At 36.2% G+C, this 25,250-nt stretch overlaps 1 pseudogene; it reads right to left on the bottom strand.

Annotated features, from left to right (window-relative positions):
- The window catches only part of LOC113087803 (AP-2 complex subunit beta-like), a 34,896-nt pseudogene that overhangs the window by 1,678 nt on the left and 7,968 nt on the right, over window positions 1–25,250 (bottom strand).

The raw sequence follows: 25,250 nt of genomic DNA, 5'->3' as shown, positions 1-25,250 counted from the left end.
AAAAAATAATAATATTACAAATAAAATGCAGAAACAAATAAATATGGTCATAAATATTCATTTTCTATTTTCTTTATGTTGTCTGGGTCATATTTTCCTTTACCTTGCATAGTTTTATTTAGAGTTGACTAAGTTTCTAGCAAATTACATAAAATACACCATAATATATATTAGTTTGATTGGATATACAGCCTGTTACGCCAACAACAAAACATATTGGAAGAGTTATCTCTTAATTTTTGCTATCGTAACTACATGTGAACTCTATGAAGATGGCCAAATTTGTCTTGTTTTGTTGAAAATATATATATTTTTCCATTTAGTTCTGCCCTTCATAAGCAACAGAAGATACTTGTATGTTTCCCGGTACACAAATTAAGTACAATTTACCTTGATCTTCAAATTCCAAAAGTTTTCACCCCCCAGCTCTTAATGCATCTTGTTTCCTTCTGGAGCATCAGTGAATGTTTGAATCTTTTTAAATAGTTGTGTTTGAGTCCCTCAAATGTCCTCAAAAAGGACTGGACTGTTGCTGAGTGGTCCAAAGCTATGTTCTCTGATGAAGGTACATTTTGCATTTCCTTTGGAAATCAGGGTCCCAGAGTCTGGAGGAAGAGATGAGAGGCACACAATCCATGTTGCTTGATATCCAGTTTAAAGTTTCCACATTCAGTGATGGTTTGGCGTGCCATGTCATTTGCTGGTGTTCAAGGTCAACGCAGCCATATACCAGGAAGTTTTAGATCACTTCATGCTTCCTGCTGCTGACCAACTTTATCAGGCACGTGCACACATAGACATCAAAGGGGGCTTGAGCACCTGCCCTTTTTATTCCTGAAGAGAAAGTGCCCTTTTTTCTGGGGTGCTCTTTTTTTTTTTTTTGAAAAAATAATATATATATTCCTGTTTGCGCATAGCTTCCCTGTCAAACAAATATATTTATTGAAGAATAGTATATCTAAATATCAGGTCAGGAGTTCTGAAGCGCTCACAGAATCCTGTGAGTCCATAGCAACGCTCTGTTTTTCATGGCAACCGTCTGTTATACTCCGCACAGCGGTCTGTTATCAAGAAATAACAGACCGCATTCTACATTGGAGATCAACCAAGCCATGTAATAAAATAAGTTAATACAATAAGAAGGTCCCCAGTTAGTTAATGACTTACATCAAGAGTCTTTCCCCCTGAAATTTAGAAATCTAAATTGGTGAATCTAGAAGAACAGATGGAGGATAGGCTACACTCTAAAAAATTTAGTAAATCTGAGTTACTGCATCTGTACATTAATAAATAAAAGTGAGTAGAAAAAAGTTAACATTAAACATTAAAAATAACAATATTTATAAATTAACTTTTTATTTATGAACCTTTTTTTATTTCCTATAAACCTTTATAAAATAGTATTCCATACAACCAAAAATACATACATGACATTGGCTTTTATTTAATTTTATTTAATTTTTACTCAATTATTTTGGTAAGTTTAATTCAAACAATCAAGTAAGATTTTCAGAGATTTTATTAAGTTAAATATTTACTAAGCCACAGAATATTTTTTAAACGAAGTAGGTTTAAAACAAACTCCATCTAAATGTGGATTTTGAAGGTTTTATTTGATGATGGTGATGATACAGTCCTCCCTCAAATGTGAAACTAAGTCCTTGTCAGTCACCATCAGTTATTGTGTATGTGTACATGCATAGCAATAATAATATTTATGTATTTGATTAAAACATTAAGGCAATTCAGTATTCTGACCAGAGTGAAGTAATAAACATCTACAGGGACATGGCCCCCAGAAGTTTGCCGCTTGTAAGGGAGGAAGGAGAGACAGCCAGGGAATGGAAGTAACAGATTTTATTTTGAAGTAGAAGACCCTTTTTTTTAAGTTGCTGTATTTTTGTATTTTTTAAATCATTTTTGCAGTGATTTTTTTCAGTAAAGTTAACAAAATAGAAGCAAAAACCCTCTTCAGTTTAGAGTGAATATTTGTGTTGATTTAAAAGTGTTATGTGTTCTGATAACACCAAAATAATTAAAATGATGTAGTGCCTTGTGCAAAGAAATAAACAAATTATTAGTAAATAACACCCCTCTGCTTGATGCAGTTATTTTGGTTATTCTAAATATATACTTGAAACTTGTAGCATAGAAAATGTTTTCTAAACATGCACATTGTGGGATGGTTTCCTTTGCTGCTCTATAAACCTAGTGAATACTAAGGAGACCATGGTTTCTGTGTGAACTGATTATTTTGTAGACATCTTTTGAAAATTAGAGTTTGAGGAAGATAAAATTAATTAACTTTTTCAATTATGTTTTTTTTTAAAAAGGAAGTCAGTGTTGCGTTAATATATATACTTTTTTTGTTTAAAAAAAATAAATAAATAAATAAAACGTAATTATGAGAAGTGCCCTTTATTTCACTTGAGCCCCTGCCCCTCAAAATGTCTGTGCAAGTCCCTGAACTTTATGGAGATGCAGATTTCATTTTCCAACAGGACTTGGCAGCTGCACACAGTGCCAAAGCTACCAGTACATGGTTTAAGGACCATGTATCCCTGTTCTTAATTGTCCAGCAAACTCGCCTGACCTTAACCCCATAGAAAATCTGTAGGGTATTGTGAAGAGGAAGATGCGATATGCCAGACCCAACAATGCAGAAGAGCTGAAGGCCACTATCAGAGAAACATGGGCTCTCATAACACCGTGCCACAGACTGATCAACTCCATGCCACGCTGCATTGTTGGCCAAGATTTCTAAAAATCCTTTCTTTGTATTGATCTTAAGTAATATTAATATTTTCTGAGATACTGAATTTGGGATTTTCATCAGCTGTCAGTTATAATAACAAAATTAAAAGGCATAAACATTTGAAATATATCAGTCTGTGTGTAATGAATAAATATAATATACAAGTTTCACTTTTTGAATGGAATTAGTGAAATAAATCAACTTATTGATGTTATTCTAATTATATGACTAGCACCTGTATATACTTTACCACACTAGTGGTAATGTTGTAGTCAAGACAACCTAAACCAAGACAAGATCAAACCACAACTCCACTAATTAATCTTAAACATCCACATTTACTGCCTGAAAAATGCATTGTATTTATTTATTTAATACAATTAGAATAATAAGACTGTATAGAGCTGTTACCATTCAAATGAAATCACAAACAACAAAATTCTTCTTTGAACTGCAGAGGTGACACAGACTATTGTAATGGGCTCCTCACCGGCCTTCCCAAAAAGACCATTAGACAGCTGCAGCTCATCCAGAACGCTGCTGCCAGGAATTTGACTAGAACCAGAAAATCTGAGCATATCACACCAATCCTCAGGTCCTTACACTGGCTTCCAGTTACATTTAGGATTGATTTTAAAGTACTTTTACTCGTATATAAGTCACTAAATGACCTAGGACTGAAATATATTTCAGATATTCTCACTGAATATAAACCTAACAGACCACTCAGATCACTAGGATCAAGTCAGTTAGAAAGGCCAAGGGTTCACACAAAACAAGGGGAGTCCGCCTTTAGTTACTATGCTACACGCAGTTGGAATCAGCTTCCAGAAGAGATCAGATGTGCTAAAACACTAGTCACATTTAAATCTAGACTTAAAACCCATCTGTTTAGCGGTGCATTTATTGAATGAGCTATCTGCAATGTCCGAACTGATTGCACTACATTTTCACTGCTTTTTATTTTATTTTATGTAAAATCATTTTCTAACTGTTTTAAATTCATTTTAAATAAGTATTTTTTTTAATAATTGTAAAAGTTTTAAAATTGCTTGTTTTATTCTTGTTATTCTTTTTCTTCATTATTATTTTACTTTCTTTTATGTAAAGCACTTTGAATTATCATTGTGTATGAAATGTGCTATATAAATAAACTTGCCTTGCCTAGTATTGGAACTCATTTTACTTTCAAATAATTTGAGTTGAGTAGTTGAGTTACTTTCAAAATTTGACCTGAGAAATCTGAATTACACAATTTGCACTCCACAAGGTTGTGTCAGAGCTGATATTCATTTAAGAGGAGCCAAAGAACACACTGAGCTTCAGTGGAAATAAAAACTTCTGCCTGCCTGTACAAAGAGCCACTCGATCAATGTCAGTAATTCACTTATTTGATTAGTGATCCAGAAACTGTAGAATATTTTTTATTTCTTTTATTTTCCAACATTTTTTGGTTTATATTTTTCAAAACTCTAAAAGGTCATTTCCAGGTTTAATTTAGATTCTGAAAGTGAGTAAGACTTTTTGACTCCACTGTATTCCTTTCTTTCTCTGTTCTTTCTCTCTTTTTCTTAGTTAACAAAACAAAACATCCTCCAATAGGATGTACCTTTATACATATAGGTCAGCTAAGCTCTTGCGGTCAATGAACGCTTCCCTTTAAATGTCACTATATTCACAATGACAGAAGATAAATCCAAGTGGAGTTTTTTCCAGTCGATTGCACTGAGTAATTCTCGGACCACCAGGAACATAATGCCACCTACAGCAGGGCTTGTATTGGTTACTTCTACTTGAGGCATGTGTTTCCAGAGGTCTCGGCTCTTGGCAGACAACAGCAGTCCATCACCGGCTGTTAGGTTAAACCGCGCTGCCTCGATGAAGCCCAGTTATCATCTGTTCAGATCAAAGCCAGATGCTGCCAGAATACTGAGAGACGAAGTCTCATTAAAAATCAATTGTCTGGGATCAGGTAGGGTTTCTGATCGCACTGAGCCGATCTGGCCTCAGGGGGCCTCAGGCAATCAAGCTCAGCAGAGGTGGCTGAGCAGATGCCTTCTGAATAATCAAGAGGGGTCTATTGCTAATCGACAGATTAATCTATTTAGCAGCCTCTTAATTTGGCCACCAACTTCCCAAGAGAAATTTGTACAGTCCATGGCTGCTGAAACTGAAGGCAGATGCCTTGCTAGCCAGTCAGCTGAGATTGCTTTTTGTATGTTTTTGTCCTAAGGACTACAATGCTTAAAAAAAAAAAAATGACATTCACGATTTTTTTCCAACTATTCTAACAGATGCATTGTTATTATTTCTACCAACTGATTCGATTCTAATTAGGGAATCAAATCCATACAGCTTTTTTACTTGGTTATATATATATATATATATATATATATATATATATATATATATATATATATATATATATATATATATATATATATATATATATATATATATATATATATATCTTTGACCTATATATATATATATGTCTTTATATAACGAAAAGACAGGTTTACGCATCATAAAACAACTTTTACACAGCTTTAAAATTAATTTTCTTTTTCCACACTGCAAAAATCACTACCAGAAAAAATGTTTAATGTCATTCAGTGTAACAATAACTTGTTAACTAAAAAAATAATTATTAGATGACATTAAAAGATTATTATTTAAGCATGACTACGCAGCCCTAAAAACTAATTAATCTTTACCAATCTTTGCCACTATCCTTCCGACAAGAAGCTTTTAATCATTTGAAATATAATAAAAGTTTGTATGATCACTTATATAAAGTATTCAGTTTATTTTTATATAAATTTAATGACAATTGAACATTATTTCACTCATATTTTGACATTTTAATTTCACAATAGTTATTTGAAACTTTACTTTGAGATATATATATATATATATATATATATATATATATATATATATATCATATAATACTATACATTATAATAATATAAATATTACTGTAATTGTATGTTTTCAGATTTTTAGGATTAGTACTTTCGTTTCAAATATAATGCCAGTACTAGAAGTATTAAATGTAACCGTTAAAGACCAGAATCAAATCCAGAACCTTCCATCCCTTCACTACCTGCACAGGCAGCAGTTTTTAAAGCTTTCAGACACTGGCCATCTGCTGTGTACACACTCTCTCTTACACAAACACACATTTACACATCTCTGCATGCTTAGCAGTGACATGTAAAGATCTGAAGAGGGATTTTCTGTCTAGCTTGTCATAAAGCCAGTTTTATCCAAGTGCTCTATGTTAGATGAACGAGCATTAAAACTGATGGATATGATGGTGTAATTTGTCTCTCCCTCACTCATATGATTATAACAACCACTGTCAAATGTACAGCTGGAGCTTATCAATCTCCAATGTCATGCTGTTGCCAAGTAAAGGTTCACTGCAGGAGCTCAACCTGTGTTCTGTGCCTCACTGAGCGAGAGAGATTTCAATTCAGCAGGCAGAGTCTTGAGCAGAGCACTGATGTTTGGCTCCACATGAATTATAAAACATGTAAGTACAGACCTTTTTTTCAAACTTTTTTATTTCCATACTCAATGTATTCCATACTTATTTGCATTTCTCAATTTCAAATGCAACCAGATTTGATATCTGATGAGAGGTCAGTGAAGCACCACTGACACAGAGTCAGCAGCTCATAGGCTGATGGGAATTTTATAATAATATGAGGTTTATACAAGAGATGCACCTAAAAAATAAAAAAAAACATTCAGCATAATGTAATTTAAAACCTGTTTAAGTTTTTCTTTTTTTGTGTGAAACACAAAAGGATATATTTAGCCGAATGTCCAAGCTGCTTTTATTCCCCTCACAATGAAAGTGGATGGAGGGCAGGGACAACAGGCATTCATATTCTTTAAATAAGAAAAGTGCAGCTTGGACATTGTATTAAATATATTTTGTGTGCATTGAAAACAAGGTAGTTTGAAACTACAACAAGGTAAATAAATGATGTTTATAAAGATAAATGTGCAAAGTTAGTTGAGGTATACCCCAACAGACTAAAGGCTGCAATTAAAGCAAATGGTGGTTCAACAAAATACTGACACAAGTGGGTGATCCTTATTCAGTTTTTTTGTTAGTTTTTTTCTGACATGTTGGTGTTATATCTTTCACTTGGACTGGGTATAGAAAAGAATCAGCAGCATCATCACACACATGCGTTGCGGTACTCTCATGAACGCACGTTGAAGACTGACACGGAAGAGAAGAAATTGTTGAATCAAGTAATTTTTCATTTTCTTTGCACACAAAAGGTATTCTCGTAGCTTTGTAACATAACGGTTGAATCACAGATGTCACATGGACTATTGTAAAGAAGTCTTTACTACCTTATTGGGCCTTGTTTGTGGTAGTTCTGTTGCTTTCTATGCATGGTCACAGAGCTCTCGGATTTCATCAAAAATATTAACTTGTGTTCTGAAGATGAAGGAAGGTCTTACAGGTTCAGGTTTACAGAATTTTCCTTTTTGGGTGAACATTATAACCAAGCTATAAGTCTGTGGTCACCAATAGTTAAATGTAAAAGAAAAGACTGGGATACCACAGAATAATACAGAGACAATAAATAATTTCTAATGGGTTGTTCTTATTGGCTGCACACAACTAGTGTTGACTGAATCACAAGTCAATGACTCTTAAGAGCTGGTTCTTTTAAAGAATCACTCAAAGTTCTTTGAATCAGTTGAAAAGCAGTGAGTGAATAACCAGCTGATTCAATAATAGACTGGATGTTTTCTTAGAGCCTGTCACACTTTAAGATAAACAAAAGTGTAGAATAAATGTAGTTCATTAAACTTTTTGGCTCAACACAAAACCACAAAAGGAGAGTGCTGCCACTTATTGAGATTCTGCTTATGTAACGGCACATATGCATGTCATGCATATCACTGTTTATGAAGATAATTCAGGAATGTTAAATAGCACCGACACAAATGAATAATTATTTGAAACCACAGAATCAAAGGGCACTGGGGCTCAATGAGCTTTAAAAATTTGGATCAGCTCTCCAGCTGTCGTGAGACAAGCCTTTTCTGAATACTTCACTCTGCTCTTGACCTTCCTGAATGCATTAGGCAAGCAAGTCCAGCAGAAAGCGCTGCTTTCAAGGTCATACATTTATCATGTTTTAAAAGCCTGATCTTCAGCGCACTGAATTATATAATAATGTGCTGAAACCTCAGAGTGGATTGGTGTACAAAAAAATAAATAAATAAAGAGATAAAAATAAACCAGGTTTTATGTTAATATATTATTCTCTCAAACTAAGGGATGAAGGATGTCCTTGAATATGTTCTGGACCATGTCAAAAGCATTTTGTTTGTCAAGGGACACGATTTATTTTGCTCTTTTGTGTCAAATTGGCATGCATTCCTCGAGTCTGACTTTGTTTGAATAGCAATTGGTGAATCTTCGCGCTGTGAGTGATTACCGTGTAATTGGGATTGCCAGGTTGTATGTAGAGTTCGGCGAGGATCCAGATCCCATTGGGGAGTTTGAGCGACTGATACAGCATGTCCTGGCCATCTACGTTCCTCTTGGCGATGGTGTAGATGTTGTTGTTCTGCAGTTTTCCTGACACTGTATCTGCCAATATCACAGACACATAGTTACCCACCAAGATATTCATAAAAGTCTCTTAGACTACAGTTATCAGAAGAAAAGCTACCTACAATTCATACATAAAAAACCCATTAACCTGTAACCATGGATGAGTGCACTGAATACACATGAAATACAACTCTGTCAGTTTCTTCACAATCAGCTTTAGGTTGGCTAACAGCAGAAGCACAGTATGCAATTTAATTGCAAAGTTCAATTCAATTCAGTGTTCTGGGATAAATCACTCCTGAGCCATATCATTGCATTTTGGGAGCATTGGACACCATGGAACGAGAGCGAGGGAATGATGAAACCCCTGGCAACAGAGATAGTCATGTGCTGAAGGACAAGGACAGGCGCACACAAGAGCAAAGTGGCACAATAAAACGTAATGAAGTATTTGAAGAGGGAGAAAGACAGATTGGGGAAATAAAAAGCCATAAGGAAAGACAGTTGGTGTTAGCAACATGTGGAGTGTGCTGTGACTCTCTCCAGTTCACACTACTGCTGTCAATCCTCTGAGTCTGTCCTCACAATACATAGCACACACACAGAGCGGCTCGTGACGGGAGAGAGAGGTGGATGAGGAGGGACAGCATGCAATATTAAAACTAACTTTCAAAACAAAAAGCAAAACATGTCACTACAATGCTAGGGTTTTGTGGGTGGCTGCCGAGGCAATGCTATGCGCTTGCTGGAGTATGGCTGTTAGCACATTGCTATGCAGTTGCTAGGTGGCTGCTGAAGAGTCCACTTGCATCTCTATGATATTTTGGTAAATTATAAGACATTCCCTCCAGTTTTATCAACTTCCAAGTGACAACTGCACGTCTAACAGCTTAGAAAAGTAATCACATCTCTCCTCAACAAAGCCGCATGAGTTGAGGTATCATTCACGTCTGTAGCGAGCCAATGTTTATTACGGATTACAACAAACCATCAACCAAAATATGAAAAACAGTAATACTGAAATTTGTCTCAGTGAGCACAACTAAACATTGAACGTATTGCATGTGTAACAGTTCATTCGCTGTCAGATCTTGCAGCAAGAACGCTCCTCTCAGTTTTTGAAAACCAATTGTAAACCTAACTGGGGAAATGTTTTTAGAATATAATGGTCTTGTAAAGTAGGCCTGCTAAACTTCCAACCACAAATTAATTTACTGTACTACAACAATAAAACAAAGCATCCTTTAAATGTATGAGTTGAGTAAGATTGATTTTTTTTAAAACGACATTAGCACTTTTAGTTACGGTTTCTACAAAAATGTTAAGAAGCACAACTGTTTTCAACATTGATAACAATAATACATTTATAAATAATAAATATCGCCCGACAGCAACCCTTCACATAAACTTACCCCTTACAGAAAACTACTGGCAATTTTTGAATTTCATAAAAAACACAGTTTTGTATGTTTTCTAAGCCTTTTGTTTTACGGGGACACAGGAAAGGGTATTCATAAACCATGTTAATGTTGAAGTACCCATGTCATAATACACATTTGTGTCCTCATAAACCATATATACCAGTACACACACACACACACACCCAGTAATATCAATATCAGCTAAAACTTCAAAAAGCATCAGAATGCCCTGTCCACATCAAAGATGTTCATCATCAATTAGGTTTGTAAATGGTTGTAAAACATTAACGCTGAGAACTAATTAGTGATGTTTATTTTCTGCTGAATTAAGTGCCGAAATTATTCATAATTAGCAATCTGTTGATCCACAGACATGAGCGCATCCTTTCTTCCTAGACTTGAGAACTGCAGCTGCATCCTGATAAAGAACAAATCGACAAGTCTCAACAACAACAAAACGTGAACCAACTTCCAGCTAATTCAAACCCATGAGAAAACATTCAGTCATTTACAAATAACAGCAATGGACACGGTGTGGGAAAACGCATTTGGTTATAGCTTGCCCAGATTTGTACACTCCATTAGGTTCACATTGATATTCAAGTCATGGCAAGCTAGAGCCAATCTGCATCTCACAATGGCAGCTGATTATTCTCTACATGCTAATAAACACGACTGAAACAGAACTGCGTGGCTTCTCCTCCCAAAACAAGGCATCAACAAAACTCAAAGCATTGATTTGCCAAACTACTGCTGTTTTCGTGTGAACTACATGTGGCCATCAGACCACAAACGCTTTATTCGGGTGGATGATATCGTGCATCTGTGTGCCTTGCTAAATAAAATGAAAGCAGGGGAAGTGAGACTGTCTGACGTCTGGTGATTAAGGCACCTCTGGCGTCTGAATGGCGATTCAAGAGAGTGAAACAGGCTCTCTGTGCTGGTCCCTGTGTTCGGCGCTCCTCCACCCTTCGTGTTTGCTGCTGTATGCTCAAATTGGCTCCAGGTTGATGAATACAAATAGTGAGCTGATAAGCCTTGAAATAAACCAGTACCGTCAGAGTCTGTGCACAGCCCCACCACGTTCCAAAACACTTTTACATTGCTACCAGACTAAATAATTAACCACGAATAACAGAACGGCGAGGACTCTTTCTTCCTTCCTTTGAAGTCAACAGAGCTTTTGTGCTTTTTTAAATCTCCAACTGTGCAGTGGATGTTGTGTAATAAAGCTTGAAGCAAATAATTCAATTGTTGGCTTAATATCAAAGCATCATGAAGTCACAGTCATAAATCAAGAATGCTTGTTCAACACTGTCTGGGACTATGGTGAGGCCTTTATATCCAAAAAGTCTTTAGTTTTATCATATTTATAAAAGAAAAATACAGCTTTCCGATTCTTTCCGGAAAAAGCCAAGCTCCTGGAGGCGTGCCGTGAGCGGAGCTATAAAACTGATGTTTCGTGTTGTTTCCATTAACATATCTTCACTTATGTGCCAATTTCCAACAAAATACAGAAATCTGATGCAGTTGTACTTACATGAATGTGTGCACGGGTGCGCTTTTCAGTGAGAAATGCTCATATAAGGACTTCCGTTCTCGTCTACGTCATTAGATCCACGAGCGAAAAAAACAACAGCCGAAACTTGTACCAACCCTGAAGTAAGATTTTCGGAACAGAAATTCTCAGTCATTCTTCTAAATTATTTTTTACAACTTTGGCCATGTTTAGCCTGAGAATCCATCTCTTTAACACTGTGAACAACTCTGAATACACGAAATACAATCCCCCCCCCCCCCCCCTTTAAGGTTTAATAACAGGAGTGTAAAAAAAAAAAAAAAAAAAAACAAACATTCCCAGCTCGCCAAGGCTGCATTTAATTGATACGGTAAAAACTGTAGTACTGTAAAATATTATTACAACTTAAAATGTATTGATATTCCTGTGATGGCTAAGCTACACTTTTAGCAGTCAGTTCCCCAGTTCACAATTCATTCTAATATGCTTGTTTGCAACCCAAGAAACATTTCAAAACATTACCAATGTTAAAACGGTTGTACTGCTTAATGTATTTTGGGAAACTGTGATGCATTCTTTCAGGATTCCTTGATAAATAGAAAGTCTAAAAGAACACATTAGAATACAAATATAAATCTTTTGTAGCATTATTAATGTTTTTAAAAAGAAAAACGTTAATGTTGCCTTTGATATCACAAAGTGAGTTTAATATTAAAGTAATACAATTTATAGCGATCATTTTTAACATTGTACATTTGTAGATGTAAATATAATAATTTTATTTCAGAAAGACAGGTAAAATAAACTGGCTTTATATACGTATAAGAAGTATACGTGTTATGAAAAGAAGAAAAAAACACATTGTAGTGACATTGTAGAAGGTTGTAAAACGCTGCATCAGGTGCCAGTCTGGATAAAGACAGAGCCCAAGCTACAAAGAGGTATGAGCACACTGCCAAACAGCTCAAAAGACCTTTCCAGTCTCCCTGCTATTAGTGAACTCCATGCTATCAGCCTTTGATTCAGTGACCACTGATCCATACATCTCAAAACCTCTCTACTAGATGAACTCACCTGTGTTTAGGTGGCATTCTTTGATCTGGTATTGCAGCTCATTCTCATTTGGGATGTCCTTCCATGTGGCCAAGAACACCTGACGCTCTGTCGAAGAAAGGTTTAAAGGTTATCGAGTGGGATTGGCCAATCAGTGTCTAAAGTGTGCTATCAATCCACTCTTTTATAAAACCGAAGCTCAATCAAAACCTCAGTGTGAAACTTTAGATTGAGCATGTGTGCGCAGAGTGCTTGTACCCATTTTGCCGTCCTCCACGAAGAAGACGTTGAGAGGGATCAGCGTGCTGAAGTAGAAGACATCGATATTGTTTTTCACAGCCACCTGGGGTGAGAAAGGTTGAGTGGTCAGACTTTAAAATACACTTGACTGTATAAGGGTCTAAAACGCCTCTGCAGCCCGACTGCATTTCGCTGCTGTCCTTATTCACCAAATGGAAAAACAGCTTTCAGTTACACGGAAAGGGACAGAAAAGGACAGGGAAAATAAAAAGAAAGGCACAAGAGCAGAAAAGAGCGGTAGTAGAAATCAATGGTCGCAACCCGCTGATGAGTTCTTTCATATTTTAGACACCCAGTGTGTTCTTTGCTGGAAAGGAAGATCATTTTATTTTTGATAAGTCATAGAAAATACAAAATAGTTGGCTGATTGTCCTTCTGACTAAATTTGGAGAAAATGTGGAATGGTTTTAAAAATGGTTCACCCGAAAGTGATAATTTGCTGAAAATGTACTCACTCTCAGGCCATTGAAGATGTTGATGAGTCTGTTTATTCATCAAAACAGATTTAGAGATATTTATATCACTTGCTCACCAATGGATCCTCTGCAGTGAATGGGTGCCGTCAGAAAAATCATAAAACATAGGACCATAGAATATACAGCTTGTACATTATAAAAACCATTATGCCTATAGGATGTCCCCACTTTTCACAAAAACGAACGTGTGTGTGTGTGTGTGCACATGAGATAGAATGTCCGTCTAATTGGCATTTGTGCTCTAGATCCAGGCCTTTATAAAAATGTTAAACATTTCAGATTTATATTGGGCTTACTTCTTTTTTTTTTTAACAAATTATTATTATTTTTTAATTCACTTTTCCAACCCTCAATGGTAAAACATTTTTTTTACACACCTTAAGAACAACCAAATCAAGTCCAGATTTTTTGTGTGTGTCTCATGCCCCTGAGATGAAGGGAAAACTTTTTAAGAATGAAGGAATCTCTCAGCGGGGGTCATCTGGACCCCAAGGACTGATTAAGGGTTAAATACAAGGTAAAACAATTTAACACATACTTGAACTATAACATGCATTTACAAAACAGACAAGCTGAATTTATTATTTCATGTTGATTTTACATTTTATGCAAAAGCCTGGCTGGTACACTCTTCAAAATTTGTGTTTTTGTGTTCCATACAAGAAAGAAACTCATATAACCTTGGGATGACAGTACAATAACTAATACAGCTGTTTAATTTACTTGGACATGGACAGATCACAGAGTCTCCTGGCCATTCAGCTGCTGTTTACTGTGATGACTCTTCAGCTCATGAGAAGCCTGGACTCATTAACACAAGTCATAAACACTCAGCGGGCAGCTCTGTTTAATAGTGAATACCCAGATGCTTACACTGACAACCGTGAAGAGGAGAGAAGAAGAGTCCCAGAAAATGATCCTTAAACAGGGTGTGCATGAAGCAAAGAGAGCAACCCAGCAGGACGTTATGGGCAGAACCGTGGCGTAAATGAATAATAAAGGAAAAAACAGTCGGCACAAACATTGTTGGACATCCATCCAAAGATGAACCGACACACTGGTTTAAAACTAATGAGGCAGAAACATGTTGATATAAATCATATGAAACGATGATGATTCATAATGACATTTGTATCTGACTGATGATCTGCATTAGTAGACTACATGCCGTGGGCTAGTACTCATTATCTGGAGTGTTTTGCAGCTGCTGTTCACACAAATGATCTAAGTAACTAACGAAGCACGTTGGGACAACTGACTCAAATAATCAGAGACAAAACGTGCATGCTGTGCAGTTGAGAGCTCGGGGGTTCGGATACACAGAGATGTCATTTAAACATTAACAGCATATTTGTAATGTGTTATTTCCTGTGAGATGATTAATGCAAAGAAGGGACTTCAGGAAGACCCATGGGTGTGTGTGGGCGTGTATGGGGGAGTGCAAACACACAGCGAAAAACATTAATGCATTGTACCTGTAGGTTGTTGAGTGGGTCCATTTTCATCACAGGGCCGATGGTGTTGAGAGGGAGGGAGATGTCGATGCTCTGGCTGGGCATCAGTGGAGTGTGAACGGGGAGAGGTGTGGTGGGGATCACTCCGAAACTGGAGACAACAACAAAGCATATGTACACAGTCTCTCATTGCTCTACTACATGTACTAGTTAAAGATGAGGCAGATTTACAATTAGCGAACGAGAGCAAAAATTTGAGTTACTGGCTAGTCCGGTTACCTATAATTCATGGATTAAATAACTATGTAAAAATAATAATCTCTAACCCTAATTAGATAGCTAGATTATCCAAGTGCTGCAGATCTACTTTTATCTTTGTGCAAAATTACCTTTCGGAAGTAGAGTAAGGAAAATATTTATATCAGAAAATGTCAAAAAAACAAACAAAAAAAACCAGAAAAAGATTGTTAAAATGTTAAATATTTTTTTATAAACAACTGAAATGAGATAAATTATTGGAAAAGAATATATAAAAACATTAAATACACCAAATATGCAAAACACACAAAAAAAAGAAAGAAAGAAAAAAAGTAATATTTTGAAATATCACAAAACTGTTTTCTATTTTAATTTGAATTAAAACAAGTTATTCCTGTTATGGCAAAACATGATCTCTTGTTGATTTGATTTGGTGCTCAAGAAACAATTCTTATTCTTCTTAAAATGTATTTTTTTTCCAGAATTGTTTTAGAAATTTATCTGAAATGCAAATCTTTCTTAATATTATAAATCTCACTTTTTGCTCAATTTGATGCATCTGTGCTGAATAACATTTTAACATTTCTTTTAAAACCTACTGACCTTGAATTTTTTTTAATGGTAGTGTATTTTAAATGTCATTAAAATATATTCAATAAGATTAATTTAAGGGTCTATTAAAAAGAAAACTTAATAATAATTCATTTGTTAAACAAAGTATAATATTAAATTCCGTTATATAACCAAATATACTGGTAGTATTTAATAAAAAACAACAATAACTCAAATAAAATTTTTTGGAAAAATGTGCCACAATGATTATCCTCAACTATTGTCGGAATAATTAATATCAGAAACAAAAACACAGACCTGTTCTTGTTGAGTTGGATGGCAAAGTCAGTCATGTGCTGCAGGGCTTTATTGGTGAAGGTCATGTCCATGTACATGTGCCCCTGACGCCGAGAGAAGGTTCCAGATATCTCCAGTCCTTTTGCCTTGACTGCTGGCAGCCATACCTTCACAAACCAAAGAAATGAGTCCCCACTGTACCTCCTCTGTTTTACAGTTTGTCTGCTTCATAAATGAAGGCTATGATCTTCTCAAAGAGGATAACTACAGTCGTTCTAAATTGAAGGGCACTTAATGGAGAAGTCTGACATTAGCTTACACTCATTCACCCAGACACTGCTTACAAGAATTGAGCTGGCATCCAAAAAGAAACAAAATCAGATCAAATGAGACACATGAACACATATATAAGTAGCATGAGGCACCCAGAGAACCAGGGGAATTGGATAACTCCACAAGATAGATCATGAAGTACCAATTGTGCTCTGACCTTCTCTTGCTCTAATGGAGCTCTTATTAATGAAGATGCCTGAGACTGCCTGTATTTATGTAGCACATGAAGTTAACGCTCATGATGGACAATGAGAACAGACCGAACGTCCTTTCTTGAAAGGCTCTTCGTTAGGATATAGAAGATCAGAAATGGGTGAGGGGTTATGGTTTAAGTACACTACTCACAGTTTTAGGTGCCATACATCCTCCTGTAGCAACGGACATTCCTGAGGACAACTCAAACAGGTCATTGAGGACGCTGCTGAGAGCAGCAGGTGTAGGAGACGGCGCAAAGGTGTTGGGCACCGATGAGGGGATGAAGTTTTGGCCCACCTGCGTGACACAAACAGGCATTCTTCATGCACGCAGGAAATAAATAGAATGAATTGTATTTTGATATTAGGGACAAACAACAAAACTGATCAAAAGTTAGGATTTTAAAATGTAATTCAATAATGATGGCTGGTAAATTATATTAATATTTTGTTTTTGATCAAATAAATGCAGCCTTGATGAGCAAAAGACACCAAGGAAAAACAAGGCACTTAGGCACCAAAAACAAAATCACTGGCACTTTAAAGACAAGTGACAAAGTAGGTTGTTCAACAGACATCTTTAGAGAAGCTCACCATACAGTATCAGAAACATCATATCACCTCAAAGCAGGATGGATTTTTGTGCATGCAGTAAAACAAAAAGGGTCTACACTATACAGGCTATTAAGTATGATATAAACAGCACACAGCATGCTGAGACAGACGGACACTCCCAGATCTCCCCCGAGCTACAACAGAGAACACAAGACCCATTTCCATGCCAACAAACAACACAGAGAGACACGTCAAGGATCCATTATTAACAGAGTGTTCCTGTTTACAAAGGAAATGATGCCACAAACAACTTTTGTACTTTTTGTTTTGCAGTTGCTAAAATCAGGCTGAAAATGTAATCTATGAGACACCCGCTGCCATTAATTCAGCTGTGCACTAAGATGAGTGAAGCTGATGAGAGAGGCGTTATCCCTGCAGGACGGAAGAGATCTGCAGTGCTCCTGCATTACAGGCAGTTATTGTTGAGGAAGCAGAGCAGTGATTTCATAGGCTGAAATTTAGCTTATTAGCAAAACTTGTGGAATTGAATGGGGGAAAAAAAACTGATTTGTGGGTTGCACTTTATTTTACAGTACGTGTACTAACATGTACTTATAGTGTACTTAGTGTATTTATCTAGAAAGTTCTGGTAATACAAGGTAACTACATGGGGTAGGGTTAGGTTTAGGGGTAGTACCTAGTTATTACGTAGTTATTGTGATTACTATAATAAGTACATAGTATGTACATGAGGAACAGGACTGTAAAATAAAGTGCTAACGATTTGTGAGTGAACCGCACTGGTGAAAATCCTGAAATACTGAAAAGAAAAAAAAAATCAATTATTAGCATCAATGGATAAAAAAAGAAATAAATCCTCAAGACTTTCGGAACAGGAAAATGTAATTATGTCCATAACCTGAGAGAAATATTGCTATAAGAAAAATATTATAAAAGCAGGGCAAGGTTTTTTTTTATCCACTGATAATAACTGGACTGTGGAAATGTTTTATATAACAGGCGGAGAGTTTTGTGATATCAGCAATGAAGAAAAAATGTTTGATGAAAGACAAATATATATATATATATATATATATATATATATACATATTTTTTTTTTATATAAAGTTCATCAATGCATCATGCACAATAATACTATTATTGTGCATTTAGAAAGTAAACAGGGTCTCTACATTTATGATGACTAAGGCCATGCAAATTCTTTCTTTCAGTCCATTCCTTTCATTCCTCTTGACCTTCAGCTGCTCAGTCACCTTGATTTTCTCAGTGAGGAAATGAGCGATATTAAACAACCCTACAGCTTCAACACTCAGCAGCACACAAATCACAAGCCCAGCTATAAAGTGCAACAAGCCATGTTTAGGGTTTGGGAGAAATGGACGGTTGTGTCAAATACAAAAATATTCTTAACCAAATGTGAGTCACAATGAGTCAAGTTTTCTGAGTCATAATGTTATTCAGATCAGATATAGACTTAGTGCCCCAGACCTGCTACATGTTAATGTAAATCTGTTATGAGATAAAGAGGCCGCTGAGACTGCGGGTTTAAAAATGCATCGCTTCAGGTGCTGAGTCTGCAGCGTTCGTCTCTTTGAAACACTCACGACTCAGTGTTTAACATTCCTCAGCTCTGAATACCGTCTCCTTGACAAGGATGACGAACACATTGGTATTTTATTGGAATGACTCATTTAGTCAGCAGAAGTATATTCACAGTGAATACAAACCTTTGTGATTGAAACATGACTCTCAGTTGTTTGCATAAAACACGTTCTTGTGAAGAGCTATTTGGAACAGAACACAGGAGCAGAATGCATCTCCTGACAGGTTTTACAAGCTTTGTCAACACTTACTTCAAATTGCAGTAGGAAACTCATAAATATGACATGTTGTCCAAGGACGTCTGTCTGAATGGCTGTAATAGTGATGCTTTATGGGGAATGAAATTAAAGAGACAACTTCTTCTGTGTTGTGCAGATGTGCTGTTTAGCAAACTGTCAAAGAGCTAAAGCATGCCAATTAAAGCACAGGAAAAACAGAAACAAGTTATATCAAATGATACAGTACCATTTAAAAGTTTGGGGTCAGTCAGATTTTTTACATTAATATATAAAGAAATGTTTCTTGAGCACCAAATCAACATATCAGAATGATTTCTGAAGGATCATGTGGCATCGACGACTGGAGTAATGATGCTGAAAATTCAGCCATGCATTAAAAGGAATAAATTACATTTTAAACTATATAAAGATCAAGAAAACAGTTCCTAATTATGTAACAATGTTTCAAATATTACTGTTTTTACTTCTATTTTTGATCAAATAAATGCAGCCTTGTGAGCATAAAAAGAGTATTTGAAAAACATACAAAAAATAAAGAATCTTACCAACCCCAAACTTTTTGGATCTGTATGCATAAGAGAATAAATCTAGATAAGTCCATCTTTTGACCCATCTTAAACTTTTATTATCTCATGTCGTATCTTGCCTGGGGCACAAGAACCAGCACATCAACTTTTCCCATCTCTGAATACTGATTTAACTGCTGGTTGTAGCACATCTCAAGTCTCACAACCTTTATTTTGTCATTTGTTTGAGGAGGAGTATAACCGAACAGTGACATTCAATTATGAGTATATCACAAGCCTAGAGACGGGATTTCCAAACCTTTCCTTACAGTCCTGTTTAACATGTCTTGAGCTAGAAAAGCATCTTCACACAGCAAGTGGCATTGTGTCTCTATCCTTGTTTGTATAGGGCACCCGTGCAAATCTCTGACACAGTAATTCCTCCAATTTTGGAGAAGATTGCACCGAGGAGATATAAATGCTTTACATGTGCCATGCTGGAGATGCCTGCTTGACAAATCCAATTATTCACAAGGAGGAGAAAATGGGCATTTGGTGACTCCAGGAAAAAAACGAACAAATTGCTTCTGGATGTGAAGATCCTGGCATATACACGCAATATTTATATATTAATAGTTAATATGCATTAAAGGGACAGATCACCCAAAAATGAAAGTTATGTCATCAGTGATTCACCCTCATGTCATTCCAGACAGTTCAATTCTCTTTAGTGGAGCACAAAAGAAGGTATTTTGGGTAAGAAGGTTCATTTTTAAAGTTCTCAATAAAAAGCCTGACAAAGACTGAATGGGGTTGAAATGTCGCAATTCATTTAATTAAAATTCTCTGTGAGCAAAAATAATATTGTGTCCGTCTATATTTTTTTAAAGCTCAACAGCCATCATTAACTGTCACTGCACTGTAAAAAATGATTTTTCTATGTTACCAATTTAGCTTTTCTAATTTAAAATGTCATATTTAATTTCAATGTGTCAGGGTAATCACAGGCTGTACCAAATTGTTCAGTATATGGAAAAGAGCAGCTTAGACATACAGTCAAATATCTTCACTTGAGTTCAACTGAAGATGATGACAAAAGTTATCGTAAATATTAAAATTTTTATTTATTTGTTTGTTTTTTCAGTAAGAGGTGGCTTTTTCTATGGACAGTGAGTGTTTTGCGCACTGTTTATGCGCCTCACGCTTTAGCCGCCTGCCGCGCTTCTCATTTTTGCAGGAGTGCTCTGAGTACCTGAAGTTGAACAAAAATCTACTTTGAGTAGAAAACCACCCAAAGTCATTCAATTTTATTTTTTTTATTGTCCAATCAAATGAATGGCGGGACGGGCCATCTGTTGTGGTGACGGAAGTTTACAGTTTGCTTGGAAACGTCTGGAGACTGCAGTAATGGAGGAGAAAATCTTGGTGACTGTCGCAGTTTAACCTTTAGCTGGATTTAAAGTTTCAGCTAATATGACCGTATACTTAACAGCGAACCAAAGATTTTAGAGCGCCTGCGCTATAATCCTTGATTGGACTGACAGGACAGACGATTCGGTGGTTGTCAGCGACATAAAAAAAATGCAGCATACTGCTTAAATTAAAGACAGTCAAACAAAAAAGCCTCGCATTTTCAAAACCCGAAACGCTCTGTCTGATCAGGGCCTAACACTTGATAATAAACATTATAAAATTACAAAATACCTCTGATTCTGGAATTTTGTGTCACTAAGCAAATAATTAAATGGTCAGATTGTTCTCGCTTTCTGTGAAACTCAAGATGCTCTTTGAATAATAAAACAAAAGAGGGACAAAACAAATACTAAAATGCTCTGAAATTCATGTAGATTGTGTTCAAATTATTATATACTGATAATTATTACACTGATAGTTATTTGAATTGAAAAAGAAAAGCATGTCAGAATGACACTTTTGGACTCACTGTATATCTACTACATAGAACAATCAAAATATTGTCAAAATCCTGTCTTCTATTATATGCACACCTAAAACTGCATTAAATTTCAAGTTTGGATCTGCAGTACTGAGCAGCATTCAGCACTCCGTCAATAAATGATGAGCGTCTGATTGAAAGCCAGAGCGCTTATGCAATCATATTCCCTTTCCAGTTAAGAAGCACTGACCTCGCTGCTGTTTCACCCTGCGATTCTTCACTTCGCTGTTCACTGTCATCAGGCAGAAGCTTGCGAGACGTGGTGGCCATGGGAACGAGTGTGGTTATCACTCAAATGTGAAAATACTGCTGCAATCATCTCATGCCTAGTGGAGTAGCCCAAAGCCTCTAAACCACCCCTGAACCAGTCAACACACTATCCAGGCTGAACTCAAGCCGCAGAGAAACTAGTGAGCTTAAAAAAACAACACTGGTCAATTATAGACAATTATAAGACAAGAACACGCACCAAACTGTCCAGACCACCTCCGAGGAGATCCACAGCGCCAATCTGCATGGAAGACCCCTGTGGCACATTGACGGGGGGTCCGAGGTCCAGATTAAGCAGGTCTCCCACAAGGTCACCCTGAGATGGAATGACTTGGGGTTGATCGATAGAAGCAGCCGGGCCGGCACTGACTGGACTCTCCCCGGTGTCGATACTACAAAAGAGTGATAATACTCACTCAGATGGGCAACACTAAGTGAACAAAGGATTTTTCATTGTTCTAGTGGAGAGAGGACAACGTTGGGTCTGTTTGGCACTACTTTCGATGAATCCCCCATTGTATTACGGGACCGAGACTGATTCAGATATCATTTTTGCAAAACAGAGAATCTCACATGGACATTTTTAGCTAATGAAATGTTCAAGAGGTTTAGCCATCTCAGTACCTGCCATGCTGGATGGGCAGATGTTTGCAGTGAATGCCGTGGCTTCCTTCCACGAAAGCATTGGGGGGGTTTGTGGTAGACGGTAGCCAGTGAGCCGAAGTGGCAACAGGGTGGGCTCGATCAGATCGGTTTCCTCTGAAATCAAAGGCTTCTCATATACTGGTGCCTGCTGTTCACCGACCCTGTGACCACTAAAGAGGTTGTGCTACCTCTTTAGTGGTCACAGGGTCGGTGGACAGCAGGCACCAGTATATGTAGCCGCGATCACGCAGGTCAGGGTTTTGGAGATAAAGGAAAAAAACAGTGTGAATAGAGAGGAAACGTAATGCTGACAGCCAGACGCTGAGCTCCTTTTGAGATTTGACACTATAATCCATTATGCTGATAGAAAAACAATGTTGTATGCTTAAATTGTAAATTGTCTTTCATTGCAAATATATTCAAAAATATAAATCTTTATCTGACTGAAATGCGGTGCATACGCACTTGTTAACTGTATTTTTGATATGTAGGGTGACTAAAGGCAAAACAAACAAACAAAGGCCTCTCCGTCTCACCTGAGTTGCCAGCTCCTGAGTCTCTGAGGGCTTCTTTAGGAACAGGTTCACTATGGATGTCAGCAGATTCAACTGGACATGAAACAACAATGCATTGGACACTGAATCAGATCCCTGCTTTTATACAAAACAAAAACCATAACAGAACCCAAAAAAACCTCACCAAATCAAACTACAATATCAAACCTGAGTGCTTTCATCATGGAAGCCCTCAAGGAAACTCTCCAGGAGCTCATCAGCGTTGTGGATACGCTCGGCATATTCACCAACGATCCAGATCATGGCAGCTAGAGCGAGAGTCCAGGTTTTCACACAGAGCGGCAATTATGCTCTCATATCTGCACAGACAACAGAGAGGTGTTTTAGTTGCCCATTAGTTACGTGATCTTTCATTTCACATGGACTTTTTAAACATTTTTCTTTACAAACTAATTAAAACTCAGTTCCAAAACCAAGTGTGCTGCAAACACAGGTGGGCTCCTCACACAAAGGCTGATCCAAACAGTGGGTTACTTAATAATGCTAAGATAGCACGTTTTAGGCAGCACAGAATGTATACTTTACAGAAACTGCAATCCCAGAAAACATTGTGATAAGCTCAGTGAAATGACAAGCATGATTTGATTCAGTACTAAAAGGTTATAAAACAAATTTCAGATGAGAGCTATGGACTGACTTGTTGGGGTATTTGGGGAAGATGTCCCTGATGACCACATACATCCACTTCAGTAGCATACTCTTTCAGTTCAGCCAGTACCTACAGAACAAATGGACATGTTTGTGGGGGAAACAGCTAAATGACTTAATATAAGTAAATAAAAAACAGCAAAGAATATGTATTAGAACGGCAGCTCTGAGTTTGATGGGCTTAAGCATGTGTTTTTTGCTAAACACAATGATAAACCATCACTGAAGAGAAAGTGTAAGGGACAATATTCCTTTTAGGCAATATGTAATTAGAAGGAGAAATCGACAGTGCAGCTTTACCGAAGCTTAATTTGTTATCTTTGCAATGCAATGTGCAATTTAAAAAAGGGTACATATGTAGGTCTTGCATACTCGTACAAAAAAATAAAAATACCATTTCAAATAGAAGCCCATTTGTACATTAATTAATGTTGCATTGTTATGTAACATTCAGTTGAACATTTAATTTTTCATCTGAAATAAAGAGTTGAAACACTGAAATCTAAATCTCAGATTACTGCTGCTACATTTCTTTGCTAGGATCACAGGAAATTTAGGACAGAGCCGATCTATCAGAGAGAGACTGTGATCGCTGTATATGCATAAATGACAGTGAAAGTCATTAAAGATAATGATGTTATTAAAGCAGCTTTAATTAGATTTATTGAAATAGCTCATTTAAAAAAAACTGCTTCTGCCAACTAATGAAAAGCACTGGCTACAAGATAAATGATTTGTTTGATTTCTCCTGCACCTACAGAACTACAGATTCATGCCCAAACTTGCTTTATTTACTTAACACCATCATAATAAGCATGTGATACAATGCTTTCTTGTTGAATATCCTGTTCATCTTTAAAGTAGTGCTTTCAAACGATTAATTGCATTCAAAATAAAAGTTTTTGCTTACATAATATAGTTGTGTGTACTATGTATATTTATTAAGTATATATACTGTTAATATACATATAGGCATGTAAATATTTAAGAAAATATGTTTTGTTTATATATAAACTATTTATATTTATATATATGAGAATGAAAAAATAAATGAATAAATATATATTTTATATATATATATATATATATATATATATATATATATATATATATATATATATATATATATATATATATATATATCTATATATATATATAAACAGGTAAATATTTAAAAAATATTTACATGTATGTTTGTGTGTATTTATATATACATACATACTAAAATGTACACACTACACACACATATATTATGTAAACAAAAACTTTTATTTTGGATGCGATTTATTGTTTGACAGCACTACTTTAAAGCTGAGAGTCAAGCAATGTTTGTACTACCTGGGCAATGTTGGCATGAGAGACCAGGCGGATCATGATCTACAGTTTCTCCAGTTTAACGTAGACAGGGTTTATGTAATTGACAAAGAAAACTTTGATCTCTTGCTTCAAAATCTCAGGCCTGCAGGTAGAGAGAGAGAGATCACCATTTGATCAAAACATTTAGAATTGCTGAGCAAACGGGCAGCTGGACAATATTGCCATCTAGTGACAATACAGAGTGTGCTAATGCGTAAGGACACTGAGTGATTAGCACAGTTCTTAAACTAGTGCCACAGAAAACAACTAAAAAGACTGAAATTTAAGGACAGCAGTCTAACCGTTTCTGCACAATAAGGTTGATGTTCCTCAAGGCCACATATTGAACCTCGGGTTCCCCAGACAACAGCACGACGAGGGGAGGAGAGAGCTTCGTCAGAAGAGTGTTGTAGTAATCAGTCTTTGGGCAGGAGCTCCTGAAACTTCATCAGTACCTTCACCGCTGACAGCACCACAGCCGAATTAGCATGAGAGAGACATGGGGTTACACGCTCACAGACACTAAAAGAGACATATATTTATATTATATATATATATATATATATATATATATATATATATATATATATATATATATATATATATATATATATATATATATATATATATATATATATATATATATATATATATATATATATTCCAAA

The sequence above is a fragment of the Carassius auratus genome, chromosome 5, assembly GCF_003368295.1.
Source record: "Carassius auratus strain Wakin chromosome 5, ASM336829v1, whole genome shotgun sequence".
Lineage (NCBI taxonomy): Eukaryota > Metazoa > Chordata > Actinopteri > Cypriniformes > Cyprinidae > Carassius > Carassius auratus.
This window is presented reverse-complemented; position numbering and strand designations above follow the sequence as displayed.